This window comes from Ostrinia furnacalis, unplaced genomic scaffold, assembly GCF_004193835.3.
Source record: "Ostrinia furnacalis isolate ACB-3 unplaced genomic scaffold, ASM419383v2 OfSCF7067, whole genome shotgun sequence".
NCBI lineage: Eukaryota > Metazoa > Arthropoda > Insecta > Lepidoptera > Crambidae > Ostrinia > Ostrinia furnacalis.
In genome coordinates, this window is record NW_021137306.1 from 315,150 (window position 1) to 343,094 (window position 27,945).

The 27,945-nt window shown below is 35.9% G+C and overlaps 1 protein-coding gene and 2 long non-coding RNA genes across 3 annotated transcripts in view; 1 reads left to right on the forward strand and 2 right to left on the reverse strand.

Moving 5' to 3' along the window:
- Window positions 1–27,945, reverse strand: part of l(1)G0007 (ATP-dependent RNA helicase l(1)G0007) — a 131,008-nt gene that overhangs the window by 39,648 nt on the left and 63,415 nt on the right. The gene's annotated exons all lie outside the window — the stretch shown is intronic.
- Window positions 1,604–6,483, forward strand: LOC114363352 (uncharacterized). Its single transcript, XR_003656771.1, has 2 exons — window positions 1,604–1,772; window positions 6,165–6,483. It is a non-coding gene; the product is annotated as an uncharacterized LOC114363352 (long non-coding RNA).
- Window positions 7,299–11,480, reverse strand: LOC114363353 (uncharacterized). Its single transcript, XR_003656772.1, has 2 exons — window positions 11,148–11,480; window positions 7,299–10,710 (listed from the first exon to the last, which is right to left on the reverse strand). It is a non-coding gene; the product is annotated as an uncharacterized LOC114363353 (long non-coding RNA).

Here is a 27,945-nt window from a genome sequence, read left to right on the forward strand (position 1 = left end):
TTTGAAAAATTGTGGTCGTGGTAATGTAAAATATCATAAGGGGTGTCAATTTTCGACGAATTTCATAATTTATTGTGTAACTTAAAAAATAATTGAGATAGATTTTTTTTCTTATTTTTCCTAAAGTAGTCATGACTATGTCCACCCTGCGGCGCCGGCTTATCCTTGAATTTTGGGACATGTTGTATGTAATGAGACATTTTGTATATTTCATAATTCATGAAGATTTGAGAGTAATATTGTAAAACAACAACTTGAAAACCATTATTAATAACACTCGTTTAATCATTAACAAAAAATATAGAGACACGTAGTAGCTGTCGGCCAAAACAGTTTTTTAGTTGAATTACCTAACGATAACTCTACAAACAACTCTATAGTGATGATTAAATTATCGACATTTTCTTCAAGTTAAATTCAAATCAAATTGATTTCAGAAAGTTATGAAACGCCGCTTACAGAATTTTCTGAGGTTAAGTATTACCAGGCCTGTTCATCTCCGCGAGTTTACATCGAAAACAAAATACGCACGATGGCCCACCTACAGGATACTATTCGACAAGGCCTCACATACGAGCGAATATTGACTCACGCACGCGTATTCTTGTGTATGACGGAAGAAAATAAAGAAAATGGTGTACTAAACACTGTGCAGTATTTAACTGCCTAAATAATAATAAAAACACAGAATGTACTTTTTTAAGTTGTCTCAAGACACTGAGAGGTAAATAAGTAGTTAATATTATTCATGATCATTCATGCTAAATCATGTATTTCCTCCGCCATTTTCCGCAGTTTGGCACCTCACGTCACATCATTTTACCGAAGTCAGCCCTATAGCTTCGGCGCAGTGCCGATCACTGACGTTTGTCAGCAAAATGGTGCTTGACTCTTGAGACAGGCTAAATTACACCATATTGTTAATGACATTGAGCATACATTTTTTTAAATACCTTCGCGAAGTAAAACTTCTGTACGTAGTACTTATTATTATTCTGTGGTATTACGTACAATATTTCAAGTACATACCAAGTACCAACTCCAGTTCAATCAATCTTGCTCTATAAATCTCAGGTTACAGTCGTCACGTGGTTGAATATTCGCAATCATGTCAAGGACTTTCGCATCTGGGCGCTTTGTTTTATGGCATCGTTTTACGATGGTTCTCAAACTTCATTTTACAGACCTCCTTTATTTTCAATAAACGTTAGTGAAGAAATAGGCTAGGTTTCATATTTAATGTCTCATTTTTAGCATTCCATAGTTATAGGTAGGACAGCCAACAAAGGGTTCCTGTGCTCGCACCTTCGGCCTGATCATCACTTTCCATCAGGATGAGATGCAGGCCAAGAGCTCCCTCGTTGTGGATAAAAAAAAATCCTCTTGGAATTTTACAGGACATAGCTATAGTTGTCTTATGAAACAGTTCTAACCGACAGGGAGACTGTTGAATAGACTTGAGTTTTCCATCACAAGTGTGCTGTTATAGTTGTTTCCATACATTCATTACATGTCTTGATATTCCTAGTAATTTTCTTAGTAACTTCCACTTCTAAATGGGAGTCGTACACTTTGAGAAGCAGTGACATTACATCGTTTAGAATTAATAGTCAAACGAACTTACCTGTACGTGAAGTTCGACTGTAATTATGCGAAGTTGTTGTCTCGTCCGAAGATGATGAAAGATAACTAGTGTAGTCCCGGCTTACATCCTCTGGCGTCACACAATTTTAAAGCTAAAATAAAATATTTCTGAACGCAGTCGTACCTAGGTCCCACCACGCCATCTANGTACTGTTAGTAGCACAACTATGTCCTGGTGTCTACATAGCAAAAAGGAATCTAGCGCCATTGTAAAACATTTTCGTGTATTACCTTCGCAGGGCAAGGCAAGGGCGGACAACCGATAGGTACTTTTTTTTTTTATTTTGATTTTGATTTTTGAACTATAGCCTGGTCCGTGAGCACGTAGAATTTTGTCCAATGAACTCTAGCTACCCATCCTTATCGCTCGCGCGTAATTATGTTGCTATCGCGCTCGCACACTCACTGCGGGTGCCAGTCGCACAGTCGCGACAGCAATATAATTACGCGCGAGTGATAAGGATGGGCAGCTAGGGGTCATTGTACAAAATTCTACGTGCTCACGGACCGGGCTTTACACACAGCTAACTTTCCCCCGGGACAAACTTGACCTTCACTGGTTGGGTTATTGGCGATCAAGCTGTAGATCCTGGCTACACAGGAGTTGCAGCGGTGGGAGCGAGAGGCAACGGGACTATTCCCACCTCTCGTTCCCACCACTGCAACTCCTGTGTAGCCAGGATCTACAGCTGACCGCCATAAAAACCCAACCAATGAAGGTCAAGTTTGTCCCGGGGGAAAGTTAAACCGTCATTGGACCCGCAACGAAATTAATCAGAACATAGGAGGAGTTCGAAATTGAGGTTCGACTTCCCTCCATTGCAAAGCGGATGACAGGTGACAAAGGTTTAAAACCTTAAACCTTTGTTTAAAACGAGAGGTATAAGTCCCGTAGCTGTATTCCCCGCCCATTTTCATTAAAAATAAAGGCTTAAAATTAATTAAAATACGTTTTTTTCCAGGCATACCCAGAGTACCTCATCACATACCAGATAGTGAGCACCGAGAACAACCAGGGCGCGGTTTGAACAGTATTCTGTACAGTTAGTTACGTAAATTATTCGTAGATATACACAAAGAGCGCCGCGTGTCTGTCTGTGAGTTTGGTATACTGGTATACTGTATTTCAAGGTTGGTATTGGTTGGTACCTTAATAATGCCAATATTTTTGACCAAACAAGAGTAAATATTAATCTCAGAATAAATCGTCAGTTTTGACATATTTCCCATACTGAAACTGTCAATGTGACAGTTATACCAGGAGTTATTCTCGGATAAAAGTTCGGTCGAATCGGGCCTAGGTGATGTCATAATAAAGATATGTAAAAGCTGATATTTGGTACGTAAAATGCCGAATTTTTAACGGTTTTTAGTTGGAAAGACTATTTTTAGTTTACTTCTGTAAAACCTATACTTGCTTAAACACGAGAACAGTATAAAAACCCACACCTTCAGTATTTAATACCACGTTTAAAGCAAATGAATATTAATTACTGAAGTTATAAAAGTAAACGTCTAAAGCCCGGTCTACACTCACTGCGGGCGCCCGTCGCAGTCGCGACAGCAATATAATTACGCGCGAGCGATAAGGATGGGTAGCTCGGGGTCATTGGACAAAATTCTACGTGCTCGCAGACCAGACTATAATCAGGAAATTATACGTTTTGTTTTGTTGACGTGCTATCGATTCTTATTTTACCGGTTTTGGACATATCAATCTTACTTGATCAGAGTTGATTAATAAATTGTTTGCTTCGTTGTCCTTTACACAAAAATATACTTTATTGCTTACACTAAAAAACACGATAGACACGCAAATGTAATAGGCTAGTTTCCTAAAAAAATTTTTTTAGTCCGTCATGTTTAATATCAAAAAATATTGGACACATATATTTTTATTTGTCAATCTAACAAATAATTACATAGTTATGGTGCGTTGAAGTTCCGCACGACGTCACAACGTGCGGCACTTTTATGCACGCATTGACGTCACGGGCCTCTTCTTATGAACTTTGGCGCGCTTTATCTCTTTAAATTTTCATTAGTTTGAAAAAGTGAAAAACGTGTAGAGTATTTTTTGATAAGTTAACCGACGGACTAATTAAAACTCTTGCTTTTTGACCCAGGAAACATCCCTATTGTAGCTGAGGCGCTCTTACCGCTAAAAGCGGTCTCTTCCACACAACCTATTGGAAGAGAAACTATTGGTCTAGCGCTGAACTTAATCAGTGCCTCAGGTATGGGGGCGAAATCAGGGATGTTATGGATATTCGTAACCGTAACCGAAACTTTCGGATATCCGAAACCGTAACTGTAACCGATTCAAAAGTTTCGGATAGTTTCGGATGTAGCCAGTTTCAATTGTTTTTTGTATAGCATTATAAAATATGTAAAGGCATACCAGCCTGATTTACCTTTATAATTCCATCTAAAGCCTGGTCCGTGAGCACGTGTAATCCCGTCCAATGACCCCAAGCTGCCCATCCTTGTCGCTCGCACGTAATTATGTTGCTGTCGCGCTCGCACACTCACTGCGGGCGCTCGTCGCTCAGTCGCGACAGCAATATAATTACGCGCGAGCGATAAGGATGGGTAGCTTGGGGTCATTGGACAAAATTCTACGTGCTCACGGACCAGGCTTTAGCATAATTTTTTTTATTCGATGTAAAGTGTGCGGCCATGTATGAACCGTGTTGGACAACTATTGCAAATTGCATTCTAAAGCACAGACATCCGTAACCGTAACCGAAACTTTCGGATATCCGAAATAAAAAAATATCCGTAACCGTAACCGGTATAATATTATTCCTATATCCGTAACCGTATCCATAACCGAAACTACATATCCATAACATCCCTACTTCATATGTGCTTCAGATTTGTATGCTCTTTCACGTCATATTATTGTCAGTGTCACCCCTCTACTTGATGCATTGGTTGAGTTATGCAATATACCTATAATGTAAAATATATTAATAAAGTCTGACTTTAGTTATGTAAAGATATTGTGAACATCTCGGTAGGATTATGTATGGGGAAGTTGAACAAGTTTGTCTATGACATAGACAATTAATACAGGGTGTCCCGAAAACATCGTGCCAAAGTTAAGTAGAAAAGATACACTGGGTTTATAACTGGAGAAAAATATCAATGTAAATAAAAATGTATTGCTAAAGTTATTGATAAAGGCCAAATTTGGAAAAGTATAGAGCAATTCCGTAATATAATCATTATTAAATGTAAAATTTATTAGAACTTGCAATAATAACTAATCTGTTTCCTAAATTTTACTAGATTTTTTGTTTTAAATTTTAATTGAAATTAAAATGTAACTTTAAAATTGCACACCCTTTTAGTCTATCATTTCTAAAATATGGCATTTTAGTATGGACACCCTGTACAATCGAGTAGTGGGCGTGGCTTCCAGTATTTGTCTGTGGTTATGCAAAGTTATCTGTACTATACATCGTTTCATCCACGAAGACGCGCCCCACCATTCTTCCTCTAATGTTTGAGTGTTATCAGTACCTACACGCTAAATCATCCATGAGTGCACACGCGCACTACAATAATGCCTTACGGATTGCTCGGACCACACTCCCCGCACCCCGCGCGACCGAGATCAAACATTGGTGGGGCGCGTCCGAGTGGATGAAACGATCTATATTGATGGGATATTTTGAGCAACACTATAATTTACGTCCAGTTACGGACTGCTACATTCTGAAATGATGATTATTGCTATGCATATTGTTTATTATTATTGAGAAAACTCAATTTAAAGTATTGGATTTCAACTTAAAAGCTCAAAATACAATAAATGTATTGTAAATTTATTATCTTGATGAACAGTTATGCTAGATCAATTTTATGGACTAACAATTAATTTCAGAACATTTTATATGTAGACATTTTTGTTATTGAATGTATAGTGATGCATTTAGGTTTGTTTACAATAATTTTCATTTAAAACGGAGGGAAGGCTTTTTTTATTTGTGATTGATCTATTTTTTCGCATAAAAGGGGTAAGTTAGCCCCAAAATGACAGCAGGACTGTCATTTTACTAAAAAAAAGTATGTATAAAAATCAAAAATTTATAATTTCGATCTGTATGTACCAAAAAAAATTAATTTAGACTTCTATTATTATTTCGGAATTTTGGTATGATAATGTGTGATGCGTTTTCTCGGTTTCTGTGACAGCATGGTGTAGATACGCGGTATTCAAGTAAAGATTTGTCTGTTATGTATATTTTTGTATTCTGTCATAAGAATTGAGCTAATTTACAAGGTATTTAGCGGTCTCCCTCCTAAATTATATTGCCCTTCCATTGATATTTGTGAAGTATTATTAATAGTCAAACGAACTTACCTGTACGTGAAGTTCGACTGTAATTATGCGAAGTTGTTGTCTCGTCCGAAGATGATGAAAGATAACTAGTGTAGTCCCGGCTTACATCCTCTGGCGTCACACAATTTTAAAGCTAAAATAAAATATTTCTGAACGCAGTCGTACCTAGGTCCCACCACGCCATCTATACCTGTCAACTCATTCAAGTTTAAAGTAATTAGGTTTAATTTTACAACTGGGGCGTTTTGTAATTACTTACTCTTAATTATTACAATAACCAAGGGTTTGGGTGGGACTCATCATCTTCGGACGAGACAACAACTTCGCATAATTACAGTCGAACTTCACGTACAGGTAAGTTCGTTTGACTATTAATTATGCTCGTTGTTGTCTCGTCCTCGATGATGAAAGATAACTAGTGTAGATGTTCAAAGATAAAAGTTGTAAAATTAAACAAACATGTTCAAATTGTAAAATTAAACAAACATGTTCAAATTGTAAAATTAAACAAACATGTTCAAATTGTAAAATTAAACAAACATGTTCAAATTGTAAAATTAAACAAACATGTTCAAATTGTAAAATTAAACAAACATGTTCAAATTGTAAAATTAAACAAACATGTTCAAATTGTAAAATTAAACAAACATGTTCAAATTGTAAAATTAAACAAACATGTTCAAATTGTAAAATTAAACAAACATGTTCAAATTGTAAAATTAAACAAACATGTTCAAATTGTAAAATTAAACAAACATGTTCAAATTGTAAAATTAAACAAACATGTTCAAATTGTAAAATTAAACAAACATGTTCAAATTGTAAAATTAAACAAACATGTTCAAATTGTAAAATTAAACAAACATGTTCAAATTGTAAAATTAAACAAACATGTTCAAATTGTAAAATTAAACAAACATGTTCAAATTGTAAAATTAAACAAACATGTTCAAATTGTAAAATTAAACAAACATGTTCAAATTGTAAAATTAAACAAACATGTTCAAATTGTAAAATTAAACAAACATGTTCAAATTGTAAAATTAAACAAACATGTTCAAGTAAAAAAAGTATTGTTTTATTCAAAGTTTCATTAATTAGTAACTATTACCCTTATCACTACTTAATCAGACATATTTTTCTTATGAGCTAAATAGCATTCATATAAACTTATTAATTTCTAAAAATGTTCACTGCAAAGTAACTATTATTTATAATGAGTCTATTGTAACACCTTCAAAATACTGTTTGTGGATTCCCCAGACCAAGCAGCTGTTCTCCGTATAACTTCAATATTATCACATTTTTTTTTTTTTTTTTAACATTGCAGATGTTGTAGCGTGCCTAATGCTATGAATGTATGGTAAAGATTGATGTGTCTATACCACTTTCTGTCATGCACGTCTCTATCCAACAGCTGATTGTGCTGGAGGAAACCTTTTTGTGTGGTTTTCTAAGATGTTTTATTGCACCAAACTAATCACTAAGTGCTTGAGCAGGACAGATCTCTACTTTATCCCTAAAGAAAGGTAATGTAAATGGCTGACACGTATCAGACTTGACCAGAGGTCTTTATTAATTTTAATTTAATTTATCAATTTTAATTGTTACACAATCATCCTTAATAACTATGTTGTTTATTTCAATTAAATTTAATGTTCGCATTCTTTGACATGTGGCTAAAATTACAATATAGCAGTCTATTTTTATATTCCATTTCAATACCTATACTTAAGAACTGTGGATACATCCCATGTATCATTATATTTAGGAGCACTAGGTCTTAACTTAAAGAATCCTTTAAACAATCTTTTGATATTTTCATCTGTTTCGTCGAGGTGAGTACCTATAAAATTAATGACAATGCTGATCTAATATAATTCAAACTACCTTATGACAATACCTCGTGAAACTTTTTAGTTAAATAAGTAATAACATCTGGAAAGCTTGGCTTATTTTGTTGATAGCCATAATTCTTGTGCATACTTAGTCCATACTACAATACATGGTTGGTATTGTTTTAATGTATTAACAGATATAGAAACTGACATGATCTCGGATCTCATAATCTCACTGATTCCAGATTTTATTAAGGCCTGCCTGATAATACTCCTGCCATCAGTCTAGGTTCTTGTGCACGGGGTGTGGTTCTTTGGAATTTTGTAATATAAGTAAATCTTTAGTAAGTTTCAAAATTGATGGTTTGTGAACTAGCTATCTCATAAACATAATATGGTGTTCCAATATGGAACTACCCCTATGCCCTTTATCTGAAAACTATTTTTTCCACGGTTTTAAGGATCATGTTGGAAATTAATATGAAACTTCAGTTGATATCAACAAAGTGTAAATACATCAATTGCAAATGCATCCAGGTCAGGACGCGGTGATACAAATCAATGACATTTCTTGTTAGTCTTTGTTGCGAAGAGATCTATGGATGGTGTTCCTAAGGTTGAAGTTATTTGTTCAAAATGTAATTAATTTCCCACTCTATGTTACTTGGTGGTTTCCTTGGTTCAAAAAACTGCAATTACATTAATTTTGATGTTTATGTACATAAACTGATTATAAATATCTCTTAATTCACACCATTGCCATATTTGTTTTGCAAGGCTATGTAAATGTAGATATTGAATACCACCTAGTCTGTTTATACATATGGATAGCAGTAACATTGTCTATTCTAAGAAGTATTTGGTATTTTGTTAACTTTGATGCAGGCAGCTTTTAATTCAAGAGCATTTATATGAGAGCCTAGTTTGTCCTCTGACCATACTACGTCTGTAAGACTTGTACCACATGAAGCTCCCCATACTGTCATAGAAGCATCACTAAATATCTCGGATATTTAAGTGTTTTTTCTAATAGTATTCTTAGATTCATTTACACTATTGCTCCGCCTCTCTACGTTGATTGTTAAAAGAAATTTTGTATTCATTTTTATCATTATACCTACTTTTTAACTGCAAGAAATTTTAGTTAATTATTTGGTGTATAAAATACCGTATTTTATGGCTAGACATATAGCTTCAAGCTTACTTGGCACATGAACTTATTGTGAACATCACCTTTGACTATAACTCTTTAATCAATTTAAAGAATTTACTTTCTTTTAGTTAGATAATATACATTAATGTCATTTGTACTGTATTAAAGAAACCTTACTGAAGTTAACGTTACTGTTTGAGAATCAGATCACACTTTTCTTTGTTAACAATAAAACTTTATGTGGATAAGATCTAAAATCATGTTCATATTATTAAAACATAATATAGTCTTTACCAATACCCGGATAATTGTCAATTATAAATAATTGAAATGCAACTTTTCTCTCATAGAGCAGCTGTAATTTGCTGTAATTTTCTAAAGTCCAACAACATTTACTTAGTAATGTTTTCCTTCATAAAAATAAATAAATACTTTACCTTAAATACTTTTTAACAACAGTCATTTATATTAGTCAGGTAATATGCATCTTTGTGATCTAAAGTTACTAAATAGGTAATAATTATTCTGTATAAGCTTACATACTGTGCGATAATCCTCTAGTTTAAAATGTTCAGTATTCACAAGTGTTAAGTTTTTCAAATTCAAAATGAAACATAGGTACCATTTGGTTTCTTATAACAAAGACTGGAGAACAGAATCGATCACTTGTAACCATCATGTTTCAATGGCATTCGTACTGAGTAACAATTTAAATTTTAATTTAATCTGCCGTTGGTCTACCAATAGCAAATTATTGTTTAGGGGTAGAGACCCCTGTTGAGGTAATTATTTATAACCCTGGACACAATATAATATCACAGGATCACTAGTGATTTGCTTCCAATTGTTAAGAATAAAAACTGATTCTGCCTACCTTAGCATTATTTTTACCCTCGTCTCCTTGCTGGCTGGTTTTGACGATTGCATGTCGGCCCGCCTGACCTCTGGAACCTCTGTGATCACATCCGAGGAGGGCCTCACCAGTTTGAAGCACGATTGTTCTCGTTCTTAGCAGATTTCAGATCACCTTATGAAGTTCTCCTTTTTCTCATTCACTATCACCTTTAATTCCTTTCATGATTATTGAACTGCCCTTGCAGTTTTTATTTTTTCAATCAGATTATTACCAAACAAATAATCTCCATTCTCAGTTTCAAGTAATGAGTCCTTAGATTGTTATTTTTTATTGTTGAGAGTGCCAAGTTTCTACATCAATTGGTTTCCGGAACATATAGAATCACTTAGCTGCTAACCCGCTTCATTCAGCTTCTTATTACAGTTTTAGTTGTTAATGATCTCCGATACACATCTGTACAGCATGGCCTACACAGGCCAAGGCTGTGGACATTTGTTTCTGTCGGGTTTCAATTACTTGATCCCTTCTCTTAGCCCTGTCATTTAGAGCAGCAGCAACTTCCTTATTATGTTTTTGAGCACACATCTTGAGTACATTCTGGAAGGCTGGATTGTCTTTTGTAACTGTTTCTTTTTCATCTTTTTTCAGTCCTTTCTCCAGGATCTCGCACCATCTCTCAGCAATTTGTTTGAGCAGAAGTGCATTCTTAGGGGTTGGAGCGGGAGCCACTCCTAGTATATTCAGTACTTCATCCCCTAATTCCTCCTTTTTGTTGTAATCCTCGTCAAGGATAAGATCCTCAAGGAATTCTGTTTCAGGATGATCATTCTCATCTTCACTTTCAATTTCACCTTCAATCTCCTTTTAACTGTAAAAGAAACACTATTGAATGGAAGCTCCTGGTACTGTGCTGCATTGTACCGCGAAATTTACATGCATTCCCTCCGGATGCATCGAGGTTTGCCGACAACGTGTGGTCCATCATAGAAAACATAGTTGCATAGCTTGTCATGCATAAAAGTTGCGTGCATTCCCGAAGAATGCCCTTGGTAATTATTGCCAACCGTGTGTGTTCCCACAGAACACCCCAGTGGTTGCATAAATAGACAAGTATTGTTTTGTCGTAGCGTGCCTTGCCGCCATATTGCGTCATGCAACAAATGCGTACATCGCCGCAAAAAAAGTGCTCTACTTATATCGCCAACCTCGTGTGTTCCCACAGAACACCCCCATGGTTGCTATAAGTAAGTTTATTACCAATAAACCAGAGCCTCGAACAGATTCTTCATTTTTTCATAACCTCACCTTCGTCATCGGATTCCGGTAAACTGATTATTTTCTTTTCCAACCGTCGAATCTTTTTCAGTAGAGGAAGTTTATGTTCTCCTTTCCTTTTTATTTCCATTATTTCGAATATTCAGTACAAAAAACACTATAAAATAACAAATTTTTCACGACCGCAAACGTGACGCCATTAAACACGGAAAACCGAATGAGTTGACAGGTATAGATGGCGTGGTGGGACCTAGGTACGACTGCGTTCAGAAATATTTTATTTTAGCTTTAAAATTGTGTGACGCCAGAGGATGTAAGCCGGGACTACACTAGTTATCTTTCATCATCGAGGACGAGACAACAACGAGCATAATCTGTATTATCATAGCGACATGACCAGACGGTGACATAGATGATGTCACTTACTACTATGCTATAAATAAACTTGTGAAGTCAGCAAATATTAGAAATACGTATACTTAAACTTGATCTAATTATTACTAGTATGCCATTGATTACACAGCAGTTAGGTAGATAATATGAGATTTTTTGTTTTGAAATAATCTGGGTGTTTTCTATGTATAGTATGTACCTATGTATTTACAAAAAAAAAGTATTTAAGTATGTTTATATTCGTTGTCTAGTACCCACAGTACAAGCTTTGCTTAGTTTGGGACAAGAAACGCAGTGTAAAATGTCCAAAGATATTAAAAAAAAAAATTGGTAAAATTGTTTCTTTTTAAAGCTTTCAAGCAAAATTTCACGTGTATCTTACTAAAATAAGGCGTCTGTAGTTTATGATATTAGACGTCTGGGTCGTTAACAACGACAGACGAAGTTCATGTAAGATGTTACACGAGTGAGACATCTTGAAAGACAAAGCCCATATACGTGAATGGCCCAGACTCTACACTCTAGTTGCTTTAAAATCTAGGACATTTCCTGTGTCAGTAACTCAGTAACAATAGAGGACAGCTCGTCTGGGTTTCAGTATGACTGGTATGACGCAGAATTTACATGGTTCACGGTCGGAATATTCGAATTTGAAAAATACTTACAGTTTACCATTCAAAAACATTTTATTGAATTTTCGTTAAGAAACAAAGGAACCACTGGTGAAAAATGTAGCGCATCGGCTAAATTTACTTTTGCAGTTTTCAGTAGTTTCTAAATGCATTTAGATAATGTTAAAAGTGAGTCCTGCTTGACAAGTATAAAATATAGTGACTGCAAGGCCATACTATAACAAAATCTAACTAAAGAGTTTATTATAATGTAATTTATCATAATCTTCTCGATGTTATGTTTCCCCACGTAAGTGACTAAGGGCAAACACGTAATGACGTCTAGCTTCTGTTTGGTAATTTGATAACATCCTTAATTGTTTTCTGATTATCTAGGATTTACCCTTTGACGCATGTTTATGATTCCACAGCATATTCATTTACATATTGATTGGTATTTCTTCTGTAAGGGTTTTCTTGAAGTAGCGGTATTCTCACAAACTCTGGTATGAGAAAACTCACAAAAGGAAATAAAACTGTCTTCTCTGGTCATCCGTATTTCTCCTAGCAACATTTGTCCCCACAGAGATTCCACCGTAACTGGTGTTGTAGTGCTCACAACATTCATTAGGGGCATTATTTGATTTCGTGACTTGTTCGTCAACTCGCACGTGTCAAACTCGCTAGCGGGTGCGAGTTGGGAAATTACGATTTCATCTATTATTTTTGTCGTCAACTCGCACCTCTTCAAAAGTACACTCAAAAGTGTACAAAGATTCCTGACATTTTTTCGCAAGTCTTGTACGAAATATGCATGGGAAAGGTTCGCAAAATCTTACATAATAGGCTTTCATCCGCAGAACTGAACTAGACCTTCCCACCGATTAATGCACGGCGTTATCTGTCCTTTAACTGTCGAGAGAAAGTTATTTATAACGTTATACAATAAATCTCCGACGATCGCCTTGAGGGCAATTAAGATTGCGGCTCTGATAGGGCGGGGTTATTTGCACCAATTACGGAGTCTTGCGGTTTATTTCCAGTTTTAGTGGCAAGAGACAAAAGGCAAAGTTTTTGTGTAAGCCTGTTTTTCATTGGGACAAACCTGGCCTTGACTGGTTGAGTTTTTACTAGCGGTCTAGCTACTACAATTAGTTCAAAGATATTTTTTTCTCAATAGGAGAGTTGGAAGAACTTAAGGACCCTGGTTACTCAGAGGGCGACGCAGTGGAATCGAAAGTTCGGAAATTAAGTGACAGAACGTAAGCTACCAATGTATTTTACACTAGATTCGCGAGTGGGTGCCAAAAAACTTCGCATGGCTTCGTCTGCCACTGTACCAGTATACTGTATGTCAGGTAAACCGAGTAATCAAATTGTTTCGCTTGACTCCGTACTCCTAATGGATTTAACGGTTACTTTCATGTATGATTGGTCCATTACTTTAATGAGCAAGACAGATCGTTCTCATTGATAAAATAGACAAGCGACACACGATCCGGCGTCAGCTATCCTGCGGCCTCTAGACGCCGCGGTTTAGTGACGTGTGGATATGCGTTTCAAATTTAAAACATGTAGGTTGTCGGTCATCGCCGCTTTTATACAAGGCTTTTATGTTCGTTTCATAAATTGTAAGTTAAGAGTATAATGTGTGTGTGAGTCATAAGATCACTTAACGCAGAATCGTCAAATTAGTTTTATGATAACTAAGTACTGACATGATGCTCAGCATGATAATGGTACCTCAGTGTGGACGCGCCGTTAAGAGAGGTCCAATTTAGCCATTTTTGTTCCATCTTTACTTTCGCACACTAAACTTAATTTGATTGAAACCAAACATGTACGTGTTTAGGCTAAGTTTTATACAGTAATACATTTATTCTTATTCTTATCTAGGTACTTCTTGTGAATGTTAATAAATAACATGTAGGTATCATTATCAAACTCGGTATTTACAGCTCTATATCATTTTGAATGGATAAAGTAGCATTTACTCTATTCAAGTTTGCGTGAGTTACGACCTGTTATCACATTGCTTTTTTATGATTTGCGGATCATTTGTCGATAATTATAATCCAACACATCACTACGCGGCGTCACGCACGTGTCTGCGTGCGTGGTGTCATGGCGCCTCAACATCACGCGTACGCGCATACGATACCATCTACCTTAGGGCTGCCCCCATACAAAGCGGAGCAGAGGAATTGGCAAGGAATGCGCAATTATTTGACTTTGTAACAGGCTATAGAGAAAAAAAAAAGCATTTGGCAATTGTATTTTATTTGTTACATTTCACACATTTATTTATAGGTCCCATTTAAAAGCGCTTCAGCTTTCTCTAGCACTGCAACATAATCTTTAATTGTGGTTTTTCTACAGGCACAGGTCCGAAGAGCACTTATACAGAATAGGCAGTAGGTATAAAAAGGAATTTAAAAAATTGATTGTGTGCATTTCAACACAAAAATCTACAGTTAGGTCACATGCCAAAGTCGATGACTGATCCTGACCAGCACATGTATGCCAGCGTGGTATAGACAATACAAAGTAAAAGCAACGGTCTAACTAATTGCATTGTCGTCATTCGTCACAATACATGGAACGAAACGAGACTAAAGACTGCAAAAAAGAGCTAAATAGATTGTTAGTAACTGTATTGAATTTTGAATAATTATTCAAATTCCGTCGAAAAAAAGGTTCATGGTTATTTATTTGCCATTTACCAATTTAGTTTTGGGTTTCAAAGGTAAATATCTGCTGATTTTTAATTACATTGTTAATTTGGATTTAAATTGGTTTGAAATAAATGCATGTAAATGTATTCAAGAACATATTTAATTTGGGTGTGTTTGGAAAATTGTTGTGAGAGGTGAAATTTAGTAGGAGATAAGATCCATAGAGGATTACCAGCAATATCAATTTTATGGCAAAAATAAAATATCAAAAGTTTTCTCTCTGAGAAAATGTTCGCTTCTACTTTAGTGGAAATCAATCCTAAACAGAACAAGTCACTTACAGATATCCTTGCAAGTCGAATTACTCATAGGACTTACTCGTAGTTGCATTGGATTAAATTCCCTTTGAGAAAATGATTCATGGTATGAGATGACGTACGATGTACAGACGATCACATCAATTTCAACACTGTGTTATCTTATGCTCTTATAAATAGGTTTTATTTTACAACAAATATAAAGTCTGGTGTCTTGTTGACTGTACAATTCTCAATTTCAGTGGGAGGACGCCTACAGCGGATGTTCTCCTACACAAGTGACGTTTGTTGGCAAATATGTTTGAGAAAAACTAGTGGCGTTCACCACACTTAATGTTCAATGAAATAAAATACTCGAATTTTTTATCATACAATCTGTTGACATGGCCATGGCCATGGCCTGTGTTTATAACATACAAAAAAACAATAGAAAAAAAGGGAGTAGCAGTATATTACAATAAACATTATGTTTATGAAATAAAACAATGGGACAAGTTTACATTTACTGATAGTTAATCTCCTGTTTTCTTTTAAACGTGTATTTAGACACATTATGTTAACTAAAATCTTAAGTTATGCTAATTATACCTCAGAAACAAACTACTACATAAACGAGCATCAACACCTTTTGTAACATAGCAACAAACGACCGCACCATGTTCTGTGTATACAAAATTTTATTACTATGTACTTTACATTTGCGTATGTTCATTTGTTTTCAATAATTTCAGCAATTTGTTTACTTGAGTTTATTCAGGTGTTTTTTGTCATGCCCATTTTCCTTTATTAGAATGTCAACCATAAAGCATTGAGCAAATAACTATTTTTTCAAGTACATAACCGCAGATTCAGATCCAGTTTCAAATCTCGTTCACGTTTCAGATTATCTGATAGAAATTGTCGCTATCTAGGTGATTTTATCTGCGAGATATCTTTGCCGAAACCTGTGACGTCATTAGTTGTATCTTGATGGATAAGTTCTTAATAGGTTAATAGGGACTTAATCAGAAGACTTTGTATCCACAGTGAAGAAGCTTTTGGCCTATACCTCACTCATTGTTGTTATAGCGACAGACTTGTAAGATGGTGGTAGCTAGCCAGGCGGACTTAGAACAAGCCCTATCACCAACCAAACCGAACAGAAAAATCTTCCCCCCGTGGGAATCAAACCCGGGATATCGGAGTCTGAAGCAGGTAATGTTATTGGATTTATTTAAATATAGCTTTATCTTTGCATTTCCATCTGTATTTTAATGACAGTCGTCACTGGGAGGTTATCTGCCGGACAGTTGTAAACTGTAGAGTCGTAAATATGTCTTTATAGCTTCTTGTTTATTTTCTTCTATGCATTATTTGCAGTACGTCCATTTTATTTCATTTTAACGACTTAAATGAAGTTAATATTGTGGGTAGAGATAAAAAAACGTATACAGGATGACTGTTTAAGTAAATAAATACGCAAAATCGAGTGAAATACGAAACAAAATGGCAGAGCTTTAAAAGGCCTTGTCCGTGTATCACATTTACATACTTTGTAGCTGTGTTCGTTTATAAGTAAAACCAACATAAAATATTTGTGAATAAATACTAATAAAACTTTATAATATAGCAGTCAATAAACACTCAATAATTATCGTGGGTCTATAAATAGATCTTGGTATGCGCGCGCGCAACCAACAGTGCTATGCGCGGTATTTGTAAAGTATTGCAGCCGGTATGCAGCTATACCTCGATAAGCTGCTTTCTTTTCATGTCTAAGGTTTAGTGTTCACTGTTCATGATTCAAGTTACCGATAGATGGCGCTGTGTACAAATTGAATCACGGTGTGCTTTATTTGCGAGTCTCTAGGTTATCTCGGTTTTTATCAAATCAAAACCAACACCTTTGGGTTTTTTGGTACATGTACATGGGCCTTTGAGCCGGATTTTGTATTTGTGAACGATATTCTTCTTCTTCTCAGTCATTACACTCTTGACAGAGTGGAGCGTCTTGAATTGTGATTGCTTGGATGTTCGTCTAATGATATCGTCATCTTTCCCTGTTGGTGGTCAACTCATTGCACTCGTACAGGGGACCGCCCACAACGATATTAAATAATTATGTATAATCATAAACGCTTGTAAAAAACGAGAAGATCTTTAATTTTTTTTGAAAATTTGGCAAAACAAAAACCTTGGACACGAATAATACCAATAATGGGACTTTTAACTTAATAACAGGAGGTTAAGGCAGCTATTATGGCTCCACATGTTAATTAATTTAATGAACGCTTTTAACGTTGACCTCAATATCAATATTGTAATGCCATCACTATCACTTTATATTTTGGAGGTAGTAAAGACACACCCAGTCCACAATCGAGGTGACAATCGGTGTGACCACTTTTGATCTAATGAGAAAATGTAAGATTCAAAAACAAACATAACTTTCAAGTATATATTTTTGATGATTGTGGACTAGCACCTTGCATTTTCCAATTTTGGAATACGAGGCTGTTTTACTGTGTTTGATAGACAGACAAATAGATAAAGTGGTTCTTTAAGGGTTTCCTTTTATACCTTGTCATTTTTTTTTATTTTTTATATCCTTGGACATTTTACACTGCACTTCTATTCCCAACTAAGCAAAGCTTGTACTATGGGTACTAGACAACGGATATAAACATACTTAAATACTTTTTTTTTTGTAATTACATACATATTATACATAGAAAACACCCAGTCCAATACAAAAATTTATTGCACTTTAAAAAGGTAGAGAGTGATTGCTACAATCAGTTTGATTAGTTGCGGATCCAATGACAGTTTAACTTAGCCGGGAGATGCTTGGTCTTCACTGTAGATTCTGGCTACAGGAGTTTCAGCTGTAGGATGAGTTGGGAATAGTCCCATTATAGTTAGTTTGAGGATTGAGCCTGTTGAATCTACTTCTGTTAATATGACCTTCTTCATGTCTAAACGTTAGCTAATCCTCATATTCTGACCACTTATGTAACAACTGGCTGGACAAGTAACATAATATGCGCTTGCGGTTTATCATGAAATATTAATGAGACTAGACTACTTTAATAACATTCATCCTAGCTATTGCGGTTTGACCGATACTATTTTTTTTTTATCCACGAGGAAGCTCTTGGCCTGTATCTCACCTGATGGTAAGTGACGATCAGGCCGGTAAGAACTTTTTAAATGAGACATGAAACGTGTTTGCTATTGTTGAAACCACGTTGGGCGCCACATTTCAGTTATGATTAAGCCTAGGCGCATACCACCGATTTTTAGTTGGTCGATAGTTGGGTCGGGCTGTAAATCAGTATGGACATGTATGAAAGTGCGCACATTACGCCAAACTGGTATCGGCCGTAAGTAAATATCGGGCCCAACTATCGGCCAACTAAAAGTCGGTGGTCTGCACCTAGGCTAAAAGGAATTTTGTTTGAATAAAAGGTACGTACGCCGTTGTATATTGTCTAAGTGCGTATAAGTTTACAGACAATGACTGACAGGGATTAACTCTGCGTTTAGCGTTCAGTGATAAGTAATAAAATCTGACTGAATTATTAGGTTTCATTGATCTGAAAACCCTTATTTATAACAAACGTAAACTCTTCCTTTCTATGCAGTTGGGTAAAAATAGTTGTCTGTAATCGAGACAAACAAGATACTAAAAAGAAATGTGAATGCCACGTGACACATTAATATCTACAGTCCACAGCACATCATACGATTCGTTTTTATTGTAAAATATCCTCTATTACAACTATACAAGATTGCCAAGGTGTTAGCTAGATATGACGTCGTCATTACGAAGAAAGCAATCAATAAAAGTGCGGTCGATCGAAAGCTTCACTTGCAACATTGCTTTTACAATGACTTTGAAATATACTTGTTATTTATCACGTATGCGTACTCGATTCAAGGGCATCGATTTAACAGTATTCAAAAGTAACTTTATGAAAAGCATAATTGAATTTAAAATTGAGTGCAGGTGTATAATCATTTATGTGCTATTTTAATGTTCATACGCTAATAAATTTTAATGTATATTTGTCATCAAGTATTTTTCCTAGCGCCATTTTTACATGTAGGTAATTAAGTACACACACCGGCAGATTTAGAGGAACGGAAAAAAAAGCATCAATATCATCATTATTTAGGAAAAAAATGCCTAATTATGACATTATTTTTTAATTTAATTCTAAATATGAAAAAACTAATTGCCAACAGTATATTTTTTTAATTATTTTGTTTAAATTACCCCATCAACAGTTTCGTTGAGTGTTTTGAATTGAATGAAACTTTTGCTAATTTGGATTTCTTTTACGTGAAAGATGTTTTTTTCCGTCATAGAAAACATAGTTGCATAGCTTGTCATGCATAAAAGTTGCGTGCATTCCCGAAGAATGCCCTTGGTAATTATTGCCAACCGTGTGTGTTCCCACAGAACACCCCAGTGGTTGCATAAATAGACAAGTATTGTTTTGTCGTAGCGTGCCTTGCCGCCATATTGCGTCATGCAACAAATGCGTACATCGCCGCAAAAAAAGTGCTCTACTTATATCGCCAACCTCGTGTGTTCCCACAGAACACCCCCATGGTTGCTATAAGTAAGTTTATTACCAATAAACCAGAGCCTCGAACAGATTCTTCATTTTTTCATAACCTCACCTTCGTCATCGGATTCCGGTAAACTGATTATTTTCTTTTCCAACCGTCGAATCTTTTTCAGTAGAGGAAGTTTATGTTCTCCTTTCCTTTTTATTTCCATTATTTCGAATATTCAGTACAAAAAACACTCTAAATAACAAATTTTTCACGACCGCAAACGTGACGCCATTAAACACGGAAAACCGAATGAGTTGACAGGTATAGATGGCGTGGTGGGACCTAGGTACGACTGCGTTCAGAAATATTTTATTTTAGCTTTAAAATTGTGTGACGCCAGAGGATGTAAGCCGGGACTACACTAGTTATCTTTCATCATCGAGGACGAGACAACAACGAGCATAAACCACCGGTGGTGTTGAGAAACGCGTTACTAGAGGAATGGCAGACATTGCCCCAAAATACCCTTCATAACATTAACTGCAGCATGCTCAGATGAATGGAAACCATCATCAGAGCAAGAGGGGGAAATACCCATCATTAATTAATTCATTTGGTTAGTGATAAGCTACCCTAATTTTTAATCTGGCCACAATTTCTAATTTTTGATCAAAACGGAAAAATTGAAATTTCGTTTCGATGATTTTTTATTAAATAAAAACGACTAAATATTTAAAAAATCTATGTTATTTTATTTTATTTTAATTATCTCTTTATTTTGTATAATAAATATTTCATAGATCAGTAGTAATTTTCCTTATTTTCATTCTTTTTTTTGCGTTCCGCTAAATCTGCCGGTGTGTGTATGTTGTATCTTTTACTGTGAAGACTAATAGGGTTGTACACAATATAAAACTTCTGCATCGCATAGACCTAGGTAATTACGAGTATTAGTATGACAGCTGTAAATTAACTTACAGACAGTTATTATTATAGGGGAGGCGTATTATTATCATGCAAATGATCTAAGATAAAGAAACAAACACACAATTTAAAATCCACATAACTGTTCATACGAAACAGACACATTGATTACCAAAACCATTAACAAGTTACTAGAAAATACTACAAAAATAGAAATAATTGCTTCGTTTACTAACAATTAAAACCAAATTAGTGTGGAGCCGACATCTATATATACATAAAAGAAAGTCGTGTTAGTTACTCCACTTATAACTCAAGAACGGCTGAACCGATTTAGCTGAAAATTGTCAGGGAGGTAGTTTAGAGCCAGGAGAAGGACATAGGATACTTTTTATACCGTTCGAAATAAAAAAAGTCTGCTTATTTATTGCCATTAAGGCGGAACAAAGTTCGCTGGGTCAGCTAGTAAACAATAAAAATTACCGTAGAAATAGCTGCAAAGAAATTAAAGGTGATTTAGGAGGTGGTGTTGCCAATTTTTGAGAGCCAGAAGCTGTGCCAAGAACGAATAAATTGCAACGAGCTTAAAACGTAACGAAAAAACAAGGAGACAAGAATGTGAGATAATTAAAAAAGTAATTAAGTCTGTGAAATTTAATTAACTGCAATTAAACTAAGTCGGATTAAACATGTTTTTGGCGTGGGTTAACGGTTTTAATTTACTTTTAAGGAACAAGTGAACAAGTATTAGTACTTAAACGTATTAATTACAGTAAAAGAAACGTCAATACCTACAAAATGCTCATGCTGTGTTAGGAGGTGCCTACAGTATTTAATCATGTATTTTATCACAACCTCTTATAAAAAATACTTCACCTTATCGAGGACTTTATCTTAAAATAGCCTTTTGTTTAAGAATTTAATGTTACATTTCCAAGACAAATTGTTAAAACGTACTTACAAATTCGAAACAAAAGATTATCAACAACTCTCGAGATTTGTTTTGACGCTAATTACTTTAGAAATCTGTTACTTCTTTTTAGAGGCACTACTACTTTTGATTCCGATGTATCGTACTAGTTATCTCAGTCATTTACGCTAGTACGCCGGGACGAGTGAAAGAGAAAAATAGAATCGAATAAATGAAAATCGATTTTCAGAGTTGGGACTCCTACGTACAGCGTGGGTGGCATCACGAGTCTTTGCTTTGTGACCTCGACATCTTAAATTCAAGACGGTGCTTCGTACGTGACGTCTTCTCTGGGAAAATTGGAAATTCCTTTACAGAAAAAGGGAATGTCTATTTATAAAAGGTCACTGTATCCTTCGTCGAAAAGGGGACCTAGCGGAATATACGGGAATAATCTATTGTATGTCTGTGGTTGAGATTCCGAGTGACGCTCGCTTCCACTTTTGGTATAATCATTGCTTTCAACTTATCAGATGATAGAGCTTTCCGGTTGTAAGTAAAAATAGCTTTATCACTAGTTTAACAACACGCTGCTTGGTAATATCGTTTTATAAACTGCCCAAATGTAGATCCTGGCCCATTTGTTGTCCCGAAGCAGTGGTAGGGTTAAAGTAATACTGGGACGTGTAAAAGGGCTCTTTATAACTCTACTTGCAAAATAAATAAATTTGAATATGCACAGGAGTCGCAACTTCGCAACGCAAGGTTGGTTCCGATTCGGAAACTTGTACTTGATAGGAAAGAATATCCGTTAAACCACAAAAGAATTTAAGTCTGTTTTACCAATAACATGTCAGATGGTTCATGAGCTGAAATCGCAAGTCTTTTATTAAAAGCTCTTGCCTGCAGTAGACATGAGTTTCTAATGTTGTTACGTATTTAGGAGGTTGTTACATATTTAGTACATAGGTGTTTCCATTCAATGTTTTCCTTGGATCGATTTGTTGTGAAAAGCTGATTATTAAAAGCTCTTGCTTGCAGTAGACATGTTTCTATTGTTACGTATTTAGCAGATTGTTGTATTTTTTTTGAAGATTATTTGTAATTTGTTATATCACAAATTACTAATACTCCCGTTAGCTCCTCGTACTAAGCTAAATATGCTTGTGTCACGAGTGAGCTCACCACAATAGTCAATTTAGTAGATAGGTAGTTGTTTCCATTTAATATTTTCCTTGGATCGGCTTGTGTTTGTCGTGTGACACAGAAAGCGGTCGTTTGTTGCATAATTCGGTTTATCGGCGCGTGCGCAGCGCTTTTAATAGACCTTCCTTCCGTTAGCTGATATCGCGAAACTGCGAAACAAGCTGAACTTTGCGTGGAACTTCATGGAAGTCACATCCGAAATGTATCAAGTTCAAGAGGATCACCTAAAACTATTTTACACCCGTATTGACAAACGATGCTTGCATAAATGAAGCAGCATATTGAACGCACAGCGTTCAATAGAGCTCTGTGATTGGTTTCATGTGTCATCCTGTGCGTCCACGCGTACTGTGAGACCTCATAGTAGTGTTTGTGAATACGGGCGATAGTATTTGTGGGTTTTTACCAACACAGCAGTGTAGCATAGTAATCATTAAAGAATTAAATGAAATTGAGGATACAATGACCTTAGAGTTGATGAGCACTGACACTTGATGAGCTGCCTTGCATTACTGAATTACATTTCTTTTCAAATAAGTAAAGTGATTTTACCTATTCGGAAATCGAACCGTAAACCTACAGCTCAAGAACGTCCAGCTTCGTTATCACTAGACTCTCTTTTGATTTTAATATAAAAAGACGAAGCGGCGACATATACTTAAATCATGTATTATGGTATATGTATCCGTGACGGAGTGTGTGTGTGTAACAAAACCCTAATAAATGTGCCAGTCGCGATCACTTCACAAATTACACCCATTTTCGTGGTACAGGTGCACCGCTGGTAGAAGCTGATAAGGCAAAACGAACACGACCCAGTGGGCAGGAAAACTAGGGTACATGTTGTGAAAATTGATAAGAAGGAAAACCGCTTGGGATTAATAGCTTTTATATAAGAACAGATGTGTGGTGTATATGTTTATATGTCGCATTGGAATTACATAAGCTATGAAAGCTATAAAAGCTCGCTCAATATTATCATAATAAACTACACAATAAAGAACTATTACAGATTTATCTATAACAGAATTTAGCATTTGAGATCGTAAAATGTAAATCACAGGAAGGTCCATTCCTGTTGTTAAACACATTATAGTCCCAAAACAATAGCAAAATAGCAGCTATTGCCTTCGCTTTAAAGTTCAAACATTGTCACTGGCCTACGTGTCAAAAGATGCGTGAGCGCCGGTCTACGTGCGTCGGAGTGCGTGCCGCGCGATTCTGCATTTTGGGCCAATGCCCGATTGTTTGTTTCGCTCGCTTTTTAATCTTGATACGTCATTGCGACCGCTTAAAAGTGGCGCACTTCCTTTATTTGGAAGGTTCCTTATGGATAATAAGGATGTTTGCACCGATTGAGGATTTTTTGAAGTTATTTTTAAAGAATAATAAAGAAGAAACAAAGAAAAGTACCTGTTTCGGGTTTAAAGTTAAATGACCGGGTTCACTTACTTTCATTTAGTACAACACTTTTATTTGTCAATTTACTGTAAAATTAAAACAGGGAAAACGATTTTTTTTTATTCAAAAGCTAAGTTGTTGTTGATGTAATGTTTAATTTAAACCAAAATACTACACTCGCGAGCAAAAGTATGGAATCACTTACATGAAGTTGTTTCCACGCGATCTTGTGTACTAACGAATTTGTTAGTAACAAAAAAAGTAGCACCATTTTAAAGATTAAACTTTTAACTTTAAATTGATACCAAATTCATTTAAATCACATCAGTATTTAAAAAGATATCCCGGCTGATGTGAAGAAGTAAGGAAAAAGACATGTATCAACTGTTTGATACGTCGCGAGTTGCGGCCTATTTACCCCCTATAAAAGCACGTGTTTTCGGATTTTTGCGTTCACACGTTGATCCATACACATCTCGGCTTCTTTTGACACTTTACCTGGGATTCTACACCTACAGAAGCAGCACAAATCGTTGCACTGTTGCAAGAAGGGCTCAGCCAGCGGGCTGTCGCACGTCAGCTCCACATAAGCCAGTCCTGGGTTTCGAAAGTTTTAAAACGCTTTTGAGAGACTGGTGGCTTTATCCCGAGACCAAGTTCTCAACAGCGCCGGTGCACATCGCAGAGGGATGACCGTTTTTTCATGTCAACCTCTCTATGAAATCGTCATTTGACTGGTATCGACGTCCAGCAAGAGCTCAGAAATGTTCGTAGGATAGCTGCTGTTAGCGAGTGGACAGTTCGTCTAAGATATGAGCAATAAAATTTGACTCCAAAAAGGCCTGCCACAGGCTGGAAACTGACGGCAGGTCACCGACAAGCACGCTTTCAATTAGGTCGCACTCGGAAGGCGAGTAATGGAGGCGAGTTTTGTTCTCCGATGAATGCAGACTGTTTTTGCAGTGCAGCAGTCGAAGAGGTCGGGTCTATAGATGGCCTGGGGAGCGATTTGTGCAGTACTGGTTCGCTAAAACATTGGCTTATGGGGGTGGCTTGCTCGACATCCCATCGAGATGTGTAGGAGCAAATTGAAAGCGTGCTTATCGGTGACCTGCCGTCAGTTTCAAGCCTGTTGCAGGCCTTTTTGGAGTCAAATTCTATTGTTTATATCTTAGACAAACTGTCCACTTGCAGCTATCCTATGAACATTTCTGAGCTCTTGCTGGACGTCGATATCAGTCAAATGACGATTTCGTAGAGAAGTTGACATGAAAAAACGGTTTTCCCTCTGCGATGTGCACCGGCAATGTTCAGAACTTGGTCTCGGGATAAAGCCACCGGTATTCCGAATGCGTCTTCAAGCTTTCGAAACCCAGGACTGGCTTATGTGGAGCTGACATGCGACAACCCGCTGGCTGAGCCCTTCTTGTAATAGTGCAACGATTTGTGCTGCTTCTGAAGGTGTAGAATCCCAGGTAAAGTGTCAAAAGAAGCGGAGATGTGTATGGATCAACGTGTGAAAGCAAAAATCCGAAAACACTTGCTTTTATGGGGGGTAAATAGGCCGCAACTACTGCTACTTTTTTTGTTACTAACAAATTGGTTAGTACACAAGATCGCGTGGAAACAACTTCATGTAAGTGATTTCATACTTTTGCTCGCAAGTGTATGTTCCCCTGTTGGATAGTAGGGTAGAATGTTGGATAGCAGGATAGAATGTTGAAAACGAAACACTGTCCAAAATTGTTACTAATAAATTTTCGGTACAATTATTACGTGTAAATTATAGAGTTCGTAAAGCTTTCGTAGTTGTATAAACAAAGCTTTTAGGGCTAAGTGCGGTCCTTGGCAAAAAGCCACGACAACTAGGCGCCAAATTGTCATTCCAGTCACAAGTTTTGAACAAAACGTCCTTAACGATGTAAAGTTCACAATTGTAGAGTAGTAGTAGAGAAGTACAGGATTTTATTGCTATTTCGAATCTACGAGTAGGTGGAGTAGGTGTACAAGGGGTGATTCTAAAATTCATTAATTAATTTTTGAAAGAAACAAAATTAGCACAGTATTACTGCAACACAACAACATTCCGCACAACAAACTCCTGTTTAATCAAATTTATTAACGGTCGGGATCCAATTTAATTTAGCTAATGTAGTTCGTCTACTGGTAAGCTCTCTTGAGGCGCATCATAAGTAGTATACTATTTCGTTAGTAGTAGGGGAGAGTTCGGTATATTATACCGCCGGGTAAATTGTACCACCCTTATATTTCGTAAACTATTTATTGAATGTCTGTAATTGCAACACTCAGCGATACACAACTAAAACCAATTAATATCGGCCATGTGGTTTTTGCCGTGACAACAAACACGTGTGTTTTATTTTGAAAAGTATTTTTTCATTGTTTTCAAGTAACTTTTGACAATTCATGTTTATATTGTAATTTTGTTAAATTTATTCACAGGATGTTTCTAATATATTATTTAGAAGCGTAAATTAGTGTGGATTACAATTATTTGAAACATTTTTCGGTATTTATAAGCTATATTTTTTACCGATTTTTTAAAAGCACTATCACCTAGTCGGCTAAATTGTACCACATCAAGTTGTATGGAACTTTACCAAAGGATTTTGAAATTTTTTTTAGTAAATCATATTTTGAAGTTATAATAGCGTAGNGGAACTTTACCAAAGGATTTTGAAATTTTTTTTAGTAAATCATATTGAAGTTATAATAGCGTAGATGTGTTTGACTAACAGTAAATGAAAGCAAAATACTGGCAAAGTAGATTAGGTAGAAGTGTGCGTTACGATAATTGGAATTACAAAACTTGTACTCAAAATCGTGATAACGTGTAAAACAATATCGATTGTCTATGTTATTAACTACTGTTCCTCTTCGTTTCCTAATTTGTTAAGAATGTATCGTATAATATTTTGCCATAGTTTTTTTAAAGGCTTGAAATTTATTGAAATCCAATTTAGTAACCCTGTGGTACAAATTATCGAACCGGTTGGCTAAATTGGACCGAAGCTCTGAACTCGTACTTTGTTGATTTGTGCTAAATATACAACAATCATGTTAATTAATACTCATGAAATAGTAAGTTGAATAATGTATCTTTTATTATATACCATGGACATTAGCAAAAACAAAAGAAAACTATGTGTAAAATGGGATTGAAAAAAACTGGTCCAAATAAGCGGACTCTCCCTTATATGAAACTTCGGTTGTGTTATACATACTTGAGGTTGTAGTTGAGGAACTCCTCAAGGCGTCCACTACCGAAACAACTGTTATGAGATTTTTTTATCTATCTGCCCTTGGATTTGAATACCACTGGAGAAATTGACAGCTTGTTAAAAGTTATCTATTCGCCAAGCCGAGATTGATCAACGTCAGTTCTAATCATACCATCAAATGACAGCTGTTTATGACAGCTGACGTTATCATCCATGAGGTGTAAGAAGACATAATATTATACTAAAACGTTTGTTTTTATTTGTATAGAGAACAATAGTGTCTAGACAAACCTAAAGAGGATTTAGGACGCTATTTGGATCAAATATGTAATTGCTCAATGATGAATAATAAATAAATAAATAAATAAATATTGATACGGGGATTTCTACTACGAGTATATCTGTTAAATTTTCTAATTTTACAAGTAACAGGATTTATTATCAGAAATAATCTGTAGCTACTTGACCCTTTAAAAGATTAACGTAGGGAGCAGTGACAATCCCATTATTCGTTTACGTCACCTTTGGAATCCATTTAGCTTTGTGCCGTGTGTACAAGCAGAAATCTCGAACCTTATTCTTTAGACATAAAGTTCACAATCAG